The sequence below is a fragment of the Podarcis vaucheri genome, assembly GCF_965113315.1.
Source record: "Podarcis vaucheri genome assembly, chromosome: 5".
NCBI classification, from domain to species: Eukaryota; Metazoa; Chordata; class Lepidosauria; order Squamata; family Lacertidae; genus Podarcis; species Podarcis vaucheri.
In genome coordinates, this window is record NC_138763.1 from 19672758 (window position 1) to 19682056 (window position 9299).

The following is a 9299-nucleotide window of genomic DNA, read 5'->3' on the forward strand; positions in this document are numbered from 1 at the left end:
GTGCCTGGTTTACAATTCTATATCCCAACTGACATGGGAGGGGAAACCCTGCCCCTGCGACTCCCTGAAGTGTCAACCAAAAGCTGTGATCCCCTTTGGTGTCGACCTCACCACCCACACAGGGCCTGTTGCTATTACAAGGCAGGCTCTGGGTCCTACCCCAGCTCTCTTTACTGAGATAGTGCTCCACACTGCAATCAGCACAACACTGTTGCTGATATCTCACTGAGCAAGCAAACAGATGCAGACAATAAACATGAACATACTCTCGCAGAAAGCAGACCAGATATGGGCCAGAATGGTGCCAAGCGGCCCACTCTTGCTTAGTTCCATGTGGGTCTGCTCCCAAGCAATATGTGAGAAGAGTCCTGAGGGACAGATCCCACACAAAAGATCTGTCCAGCAGTTTCAGGAGTAAGGGACTTGTGCTACCAGTTCAAAAGATCTCTAGGCTTAGAGAATGCCCATGGGCACTCTTTCAGCTTCAGCTTCCAGGCAGCACCTGAGGGTTTAAGTATCCATCCAGGCTGTCCCACTTCCTGGAATACTATTGGGGCAAGAAGACCTAATAATGTTGCCATGTGGATTACAGTGTAATCATAGAATAATGACCTACTTGGGGATGAATTTATAAAACAATCTGGACTAACACGGATGAAACGGTGATTGCCATAAAGAAACCATGCAATGATCTGAAGAACCTTTTATGCCAGAGTAAAGAGACGTGGCTCACTGAAGGTTAATGCACTGAAACATTTGCATAAGAAAATGAAGTTAATAATTTTGAGGCTCATTAATAATGTAATCTTGCATTTAAAGTAAGGATACTTCCTTATTGATTAGGCTGAATGATCCATTTACTGGAAGTTACTGAAGCCATTTTAGCTCTACTAATGTTTTCCAATCATTCTAAACCTGCTGTCCATTAACTACTGGTTCTTTAAGAATCAGATGATTCCCCACCACCACATTTTGCTTATTGCACTGAATGATTTTACCAAAAGCAACAACATCTCCACCCCAGTAGTTTCTTTAAATAAAAAAGTTATACTGTGAACCTAGTAAAAGTGACTACATTTGTTAATAGTTCAATGACATTCTGCCCATCTGATATTTGTCTTCCAAGCTCATCCCCGCTGTGAAGCTGCTTTCCTTTCCTGCAGAACAAGTCCCACCTCTCTACATGTTTCAGCTTGCCCTAAGACCATTCCAGTGGTGTTTCCTTCCATCTGCTTCTGCTGTGATGGCAGTTCACCCAAGTTGACAATTCGGCCTTTCTAAAAGCATCGTTTCCTGCCTGTGATTGATAGGTGGGCCTGCACCTGCTTTCACAGGGTGCAGTGAGCTGACAGCATTTGTAATACCAAGGAGCAGTTTTGACCTGTTTTGTCAATGGGAGCCCAAAAATAGTCATTGGACATCAGACAGATTGCCTGGCTTGGGTTAACCACCGAGGTACATTTAATGAAAATATGGAGCTAGCAGGATGAATTGCTTGAAAACTAATCTTTCAGATAGCTAGTTCAATGACAGTTGATGTGCTTCATGGATGCCATAATCCATATGTCCTCTGTTCTGGCCACTTGCATAAAGGTCAAATTCAGCTATTTGTCATATCATTTCCCCCTCTTAAAAAACCAAGGATACTGGATTTCTTTAGAGCAACATAGAATGTCACTCAGGTGAGATGTGAGCTTCTTAGAGCTCACAAAGGAAAAGCCATCTTTCAGAGTAAAAGGTGCTTTTCCTGGCTACTGTATGTGATCTTAGCCTACAGTGTTATAGATGTTTCAGGTAAGAGAAATTGAGAGCTTTCAGATAGAAAGGTGTGTGTCTGTTCCGGGCAAATTGCAATCCACCTAATTTATTTCAATTCAGTTAAAATTAAGCCTACTTCACTATTTAAGGAATAAGCAGGGTAGCGTACAGTGAGATATCATTATACACACACACAAAGATTGCACATTCAAATTAAAACCAAGAAACAACAAGAATTAAAGCAACAAGCAGTGAAAACTTCAGCAGAAACAGGTATTGCTCTCCTTGCATCATCTTTCCTGAGGCCACTGTTTTATTTTCATTGTGAGAATGAAAGTAGACAATTAAGTTATATGGAAGAAAGTAAAGATGAACTGAACTCACTGAGTCCATTGGAGAAAGGACTTGTGGTAACATGGACACCTAAGCCATTATTCATTGAAGATTCCGCCTGCTGCTGTCTTCATAACCCTGCATTTTTTATCTATACCATGAAGCTATTTATCATCACCCACCAGCCCCATCTTTCTCCTCATTGCAGTGCTGCACTGTGAGGAAAGACTTCTCCTTCCCCTTCAAGTTAATGGATAAATTGGTGGGAGGGAGAGAAGGGCGCACCTCTAGAAATGGCCCCAAATCTCACCCTGTTACCAAGAACCCTGTTACCCCAATGGTCCCTTGTTGGTTGGGTCTTCTCTCCCAATCACCAATTTCAGGGCTAAAGCCTCTCCCCCGCCCCCATGCAAGTTAATTGGGAGATTACTATGGTCATTAACTTGAATGTTGTGGGATGGGGGGGGAATGCCCCCATTGCAATCCTGGACTTGGTATAAAGGTTTTATGTGTGAGTGAGAGGGAGTGTCTTCTGTGTGTATGTTTGTGTGTGGTCTGCATGTGTGTCATGGGAAGGCGTTCTGTGTTTGTGTGGATTTGTGTGTACGTGTCCTCTTTATGTGTGGTGAATGTGTGCAAGAAGAATTGCATAGTAGCCACTTTGGCCATGAGCACCGCTGGCATGCAGCTTTTGAAGCAGAGCCCAACCATGAATCCTCAGGCTGAGAAAACTTGCCCAACCCTTATTTACACAATCCTAGCCTAGGTTATGGTTCTTGATCACTCTAGAGTGTGGTGGAAAGTTGAAGATGTTGGCTAACTCTCTGTGTCGGAATTCAGTGCGCAATGGAACACACAGTCTGAACTTATCCATGCTTACCCAAAAGTCCCTCTGCATCTAAGGGAGCTTCTTCCAGTTGAGTTTGAGCCTTAGATGTGCTTAACTTTGCCTGGCTCATGCCCATTGTTTTTATCTTGCAGTACACAAAAACAAAACAAAACTGTGTCCTTTATTAACTGTAGTCAGCAATGTAGATAATTAGAATTCCTTTTTTTAAAAAAACCAATGCTTTAGAGCAGATTTTAAAATCCTTAGTAGGGTCAAATTAAACGGAAGAGTCTTTTCTGATTCTTGCCAACGTAATGAAGCAATAACCATTTTCTGTTTTATTATGGGTGGCGTAAGGTGCTATTTTTAGCAGAGAACCACAAAATAGATGCTATTCCTATTTTAATCATCCTTTTGGCTTTGAAGGAGCCCAAACATTTCTAATCAAGTTTGATTTATACATTCTATATCTCTATATATTGTACCCCGGGGTGAGAGAGTTGTCACTGCCAAGTTCCAATATATTGCAGTCTCCCCAATCCCTGAGCCCAAGTTATTAACCCATACAAATGTGGCTTTAAATGGAAATTCTGGCAAAAGTTCTGCCATCTCAGCAACTTCTCTCTCTGTAACAAAACTGTTGATTCAAGAGGCTACAGTCTTGCTCTCCGCTCATAATGAGTGTGTCTACAAGGCCTGAATTTGTGTTCGCTGCGGGTAAATAAATAAAAGAAAGCAGTTATCAGTGGATTATATAACCCCCAAAAGCTGTGTGGAAACCTAAGACACAAGCCACCCCAATTTAAGCACCTTGAAGTATTGTCCATTTCAGTGATAGAGCTAATTAAAATTGATGTGAACCCATGCTTAGCTTCAGATAGATTAGGCTCTCCATAGTTTATGGAACATGAAGTCTGGCAAAACATGTTTATGTAGAAAAAGTGGCATCCCCAAGTGCTAAGTTCCTCCTATGAAAAGGAGTCTTAACATTGATTTATCTAAAAGTATCATAGCATAAATGGATTGTGACAGCTACTCAAGGCACTGAAGGTCAGCCTCATTGGACAGTTGATGGGAATAAGCCCTTGTCCTATCACAGTGGAACTTACTTTTATTGTTAATCCCACTGATTTTAATTGACCTTCACAATGTCAAACTCTCTTTGATTTGTGTTCAGTGTGATTACCCTGTTTTTCTTTTTCTTTCCAACACATCGGCAGATTAAGAAGGCATAATAAACCAACAGTAAGTGGACAGGCTCACATGGAAAGGACTTCAGCTCTCTAGCCTGAGGTAATATATGTTCATGACTAATAGAGACTGGAGGCAATCAAAGTGCAGGTGTTTCATTTGACCAGGGAGAGGACATTGTTACATAAGGAGACCAAACTAATGGTTTATTCTGGATCCCGTCACAACAAGGGCCCTGTTGGTGCTTCCATAGTAGCACAGCCAATTAAAGTTAATGTGTAGGCAGCAATGACAACAAATAACATTTAACAACGGTGTCTTGTCTGGTCAAGAACCTGGCTGAAAATAATAATGAAGGTGTATTCAAGATAATGTATTGGGAACAGAATATAGGGTACATTCAAAGAGCTCCAGTTCTGGGAATAATATGTCAGTACTTTCAGGCAATATTAACAAGATGTGCAATGTGTTGCAAACTACATGCATCTTTTTCTGGCCTACACAGTTAACAGAAATGGATAGTCTTGCAACTCAAACACCAACTGACTGGTGAAAGGCTGTAGCCCAGTGATAGAGCTTCTAGTTTGCATGCAGAAGGTTCAAGGTTAAATCCCAGGTAGGGCTTGGAATTCCCCCTGCCTGAAATCCTGGAAAACCAATGTCAGTCAATACTAATCAAGATGGGCCAGTATAAAGCAGCATCATATGTTCTTTATTTATAGTCAGCCCCAAAGAGGCATGCAATCATTTGAGAACATCCAGGCAAGAGAACAAATTAAACAGCAATAACAAGCAATCGGCAGACGTGGCTGATAAACCCGACTATTCGAGGACAGGAAATTAAGCAGCATTAAAGGCCCCCCCTTAACCAACATCTTTACTAATCTTTAAAAGGTTAAGAGAATATAGGAACATTAAGAAGAACCCTGCTAGATCAGGCGAAAAGTCAATCTTGTGCAGCATCCTTTTCCTACGTTCTGCTGCAACTGGATGCCTATGAGAAGTTCTCAAGCTGAACATGAGTGTGATCGTCGTCTCCCACTTGTGTTCCCCATCATAGCTGTCAACTTTCCCCCCTTTTAAAGGGGAATTCCCTTATTCCGCATAGGATTCCTCGCAAGAAAAGGGAAAAGTTGACAGCTAAGTTCCCCATACGGCCTCTGAGACCGGAGTAATATATAGCCATCATGACTAGAAGCCATGATCGAAGAGAGTAGATGGCAGGGTGGAATTCTAGACCCTGAGTATCCAAACCAAACAGCCCCCTCTTTTTCATACTTGTGAACAACACTTCAGGTAGTAGTATGACAAAGAGCAGAGCATCTGTGGGTAGACAGGATTATTTGGGAGCAGGAGATCCCTCACTTAATCCTTCAGTCCCAGACCATTTAGGACTTTATGGTGATAACCAGCATTTTGACTTTGGTTCAGCAGCACACTGGATCTAATGCAGGTAAACTAGTAAGTGATCCAGTTGCACCAGGTAACAAGCCTATAACAGTGATGTGACCACAGAATTTGGCATCAAAGATGTAAGCACTACACAGCTCCATATAAGGCCAGGTAAGCCAACTTGGAACCCTCCAGATGGTTTTGGACTACAAGAGTCAGTGTGGTGTCAATGAGAGCCAGTGTGGTGTAGTGGTTAAGAGCGGTAGTCACGTAATCTGGGTAACCGGGTTCGCGTCTCCGCTCCTCCGCATGCAGCTGCTGGGTGACCTTGGGCCAGTCACACTTCTGTGAAGTCTCTCAGCCCCACTCACCTCACAGAGTGTTTGTTGTGGGGGAGGAAGGGAAAGGAGAATGTTAGCCGCTTTGAGACTCCTGAAGGGGAGTGAAAGGCGGGATATCAAATCCAAACTCTTCTTCTTCTTCTACAACTTCCATCGGCCCCTGGCAACATGGCCAATGACAAAGGACAATGGGTGTTGTAGTCCAGTAAATCTGGAGGGAACCACAATGACTTCCCCTGGTATGAGGGTTAATTAGACTGTGAATTGTATAGAAGAACATTCAATATGCCAATTCATTCCTATGTGAAATGGTGAAATTTGGGGAACTCTTTCTACCATGTGATGATTTATGTGAATATATAGGTTAGCTCTTAGAACATTGTTATGAGTTTTGGCGGAGTAGGCTGTTGAGCGATGTGAGCTAGAAAGGAGAATTGAAAGAGCAACCAGGCTGTTTGAATCCAAGGCTGCAGCTGTCGAAGAAGCAAGGCCTTCTTGGGGTTTTAAGGCTGAGAGCCCCTCCATCGTATGCTCAGGTTGTATATACATATGTGTAAATAAACCATATATCATAAAGACACCACAGTCTCTGTTGTGCCTCATTCCGAAGGAAATACAAACCCTGGTAAGTGCTTGGGATCTTGCACCACTCAAAGATTGTAATAATATTGTTGTATTTATGCATTTGACCACTATACTGAAATTTTACAACTGTGAGCTGTGCAATCCGTATAAAACAGACAGCAGAAAGTGACTTATGAACATTTGTGACCCCTTCCCACCTTCTCACTATATAGAAGGATCTGGCAACTTCTGTTTCAATGTATCTGAAGAAGTGTGCATGCACACGAAAGCTCATACCAAGAACTAACTTAGTTGGTCTTTAAGGTGCTACTGGAAGGAATTTTTTTATTTTGACTATGGCAGACCAACACGGCTACCTATCTGTATTTGTGACTCCTGAGATTCACTTATTGATTTCTTCTTTTTTAAAAAATAAATAAATCTGTGCATCTTTGTAGCTGCACATAGGTATCTGCAGCTAAAAAGAAATCTGCAGTACTAAGCTCTGGAGATCTCAGTTAATCTAGATTTTAATTACTACCATTATTGATGATCTGAAATACAGATGGGAAGAGTGATATTCAAAGGTAATGCTCAATTGGAAGCAATAGGTCAGAGTTATAATGATAAAAAGAAGCTTCGAAAATTAAAGCAATAGATCAGACACCTCCCCCTCCCCCCCCAATAGTCCTGCTAATTGAACTGTAGTTGAAAGAAGGAATGATAAACTAGCACAGAATAATGAGAGGAGAAGAAGAGGATATGGTGAACAGATTATTCTTGTCTCCTACATTGGGTACTTCACACAAAACTGTGACTCTTGATTTGTCATATGACCAGAGGAAGAGTGGGATTTTATTTTAAAAAAGAAGACCCTATTGTTGAGCCTTTATTCTGGGTAGAGATGATGTGTATGTTTTACATGTCTAAGGTTCAATCCCTTCCATTAAAGAATGGTCAGTTGGCTTTAGAAGACTTCTTCCCAAGACTTGGAAAGAGCAGCTGCCAAAGTCACCCTGAGTGAGGAGGTGATGCAGGAGATTTGGGGGGCAAGGCAGGATGGGGATGGCATCCCAGGGTAATTTTTGGGGCAAGCCTCCTCTGACCTGGATGGAATCCTCTCTCAGGTTGTAGCACTCACTGGAAGAATCTAGTCACTGTCCAGTGAACCCCAACTCAAGCCACCATTGCTTATGACTGACACCTTATTTATACCTTATATTTTTAGGTCTACACATAACGTTTTCTCAGCTGTATACCTAACAACCAATGTAAGGTGTAGAAAAAACAAGTGCCCAGAAATAGGTATGCAATATAGGTATGCAGGTCGGAGTGCAGGAATTTGTTGCAGATCCCTGACAAGTATGTGGTCAATAGCAAACCCATCTTGCTTGGTATGCACTGAATATGAAATCTCTCTTACAGTCCCATTGATTTTAATGGGACTGAAACATGAGGCGATAGACCCATTGAAATCAATGGACTTGGTTGACTTTGGTGGCTATCACCCATAGTTAAACTTATTTGGATCAGGGTGTCTGATAGGGAGGCTTCCTAAATAAATTTGCTAACCTGTTGGTTTGGAGCAGGCATAGGCAAACTTGGCTCTCCAGATGTTTTGAGACTACAATTCCCATCATCCTGACCACTGGTCCTGTTAGCTAGGGATGATGGGAGTTGTAGTCCTGGAGGGCCAAGTTTGCCTATGCCTGGTTTGAAGTATCTGCTGAAAGAATACATGACATAGCAAGTGTAAATTCACTGAGTTTGTGTGTATGTGGAGGGAGTCGCTGCACCAATATGGATGTGTTTTTATTTTATTCTAGTAGACATAATTGTATTTCTTTTGTCAAAGTTGCTGGCAACGGTGATTATCCAAAGTGACTGTGGAAACGTGTCTGCTGACATGGAACTTGATAGATTGGTGGAAGCAATAATCCAGGAGGCAGATTATTTATTGGGTTTGAAGGGTAAAGGACTGAGCCACGCTGATAAAAACAAATGTGGATTGTATTCACTGCTTCACTAACTGCATCATCTTGATTGAAGGCAGAGCTCTGAAGGAATCTAAAGGAGATGAGCATGGGCAAAAATAAAGGAAGTCACTGTTGCAGCTTCGCTGCCTGCAAGGATGCTGTGCAAACTTCGGAAACTGTTCTTCTGTCTGGAATCCATGTAAATAAAAGAAAATGTTTGTATAAATCCTCAGAGTGATTGATGCATGATTCAGCACTATGGTTTTGTTTGCTTTGGTTTTAAATCATTGCTAGACCAAAAGCACCTCCCAGACTCCACAGCCCCATTCTCTGCAAAAGTTGGGAGGCACTTTTGACATTTTCCAGGGCTGGTTAATTCTTCAAACTTTTCTCCTCCAAAGACGTTTCACTGCAGTGCCAAGCAGTTTAGACAGGACTCCACAATATTAATTTCTCTTTTTCACAAACCAATATCTATTGATGTTTTACTTACGTTTTCAGTTTTCTTGTTTATGGATTTTATTATATTCTATATGCTGTATACCACCTTGATATAGCCTATGAAAGAGCAGTTTATCACACACACACACACACACACACACACACAGAGAGAGAGAGAGTTCTTTTTTCCTAAAAAAAATGTTTAGGGGTACAGTGGTACCTCGGGTTACATACGCTTCAGGTCACAGGTTAAGAACTTTGCTTCAGGATAAGAACAGAAATTGGGCTCCAGTGGTGCGGCAGCAACAGGAGGCCCCATTAGCTAAAGTGGTGCTTCAGGTTAAGAAGAGTTTCAGGTTAAGAACGGACCTCCGGAACAAATTAAGTACTTAACCTGAGGTACCACTCTACTCACATTTTGACTCAAGAAAATCACCATTTTATAGTTTAAACCAGGAAAAATAAATACAGTAA